This window comes from Caretta caretta, chromosome 28 (assembly GCF_965140235.1).
Source record: "Caretta caretta isolate rCarCar2 chromosome 28, rCarCar1.hap1, whole genome shotgun sequence".
NCBI lineage: Eukaryota > Metazoa > Chordata > Testudines > Cheloniidae > Caretta > Caretta caretta.
In genome coordinates this window covers 10,941,968-10,942,966 of record NC_134233.1, presented here as the reverse complement: position 1 = coordinate 10,942,966, position 999 = coordinate 10,941,968, and the positions used below count along the sequence as shown (strand labels likewise).

Below are 999 nucleotides of genomic sequence, written 5' to 3'. Positions count from 1 at the left end.
TCATCTGGTACCCCTGAGAACAGGCTAGATCCATCCTCTTTGGAACCTCCTTTCAGGTAGTTGAAAGCAGCTATCAAATCCTTCTCACTCTTCTCTTCTGCAGACGAAATAATCCCAGTTCCCTCAGCCTCTCCTCGTAAGTCATGTGTTCCAGTCCCCTAATCATTTTTGTTGCCCTTCCCTGGACTCTCTCCAATTTCTTTCTGTAGTGGGAGGGGGCTCTGAAAACTGGGCGCAATGCTCCAGATGTGGCCTCATCAGTGCCGAATAGAGGGGAATAATCACTTCCCTCAATCTGCTGGCAATGCTCCTCCTAATGCAGCCCAATATGACCAGTTACCCATATTGAATGCAGGCTCAGCAATATTTGATAAATTGGTTGCTGTCCATTCAGTCGGTTATTTCCTACTTATTCATAACTAATGAAGATGCTCTAAGGGGATGGGAGAGAGCTGTCCCGTCCGTGTAGTTAATCCACCTCCCCAAGAGATGGGAGCTGTGTCAGTGGGAGAAGCTGTGTCGGTGGGTGGGCAAGCTGTGGTGTCTACATGTATAGATAAAGTTTAATCAAACCCCATTTTTAAAACCACCCGTGGTCTGGGAATGGAAAAGGAGCTCTCTGAGCAGGGCCTGTCCTTCAAAATCCTTAAGATCACTGACTTGCCTATGCCAATGCCATGGGGGGTGTAGCTCAGTGGTTGAGTGTTTGACTGCAGCTTAAGTAGTCCTTGGTTCAAATCCAAGTGCCCCCTTACAAGCCTGTTCCCTTAACAAAAATAAGCACATTTCCATTATGTTCGGGAGCTCCACTGAATAGGGATGAATGGAAACACTCAGTGTTTTCCTGTGCAAATCCATAGAAACCTAGCAAACAGGTCCCTCATCTGAAATCAGTTCCAATCCTCTGAGTGTCTAGTTTATGTTTTCATCAATGAAACAAAGACACATGAAGGCACATTTGCAGATCCTTGGTCTCCATGGGCTACAATGTGCAGAAGA

General features: G+C 46.2%; 1 non-coding gene across 1 annotated transcript; it reads left to right on the top strand.

Annotated features, from left to right (window-relative positions):
* The first annotated feature begins 680 nt into the window (after positions 1–680).
* Positions 681–752, top strand: TRNAC-GCA (transfer RNA cysteine (anticodon GCA)). Its single transcript has one exon. It is a non-coding gene; the product is annotated as a tRNA-Cys (tRNA).
* The last annotated feature ends 247 nt before the right edge of the window (positions 753–999 follow it).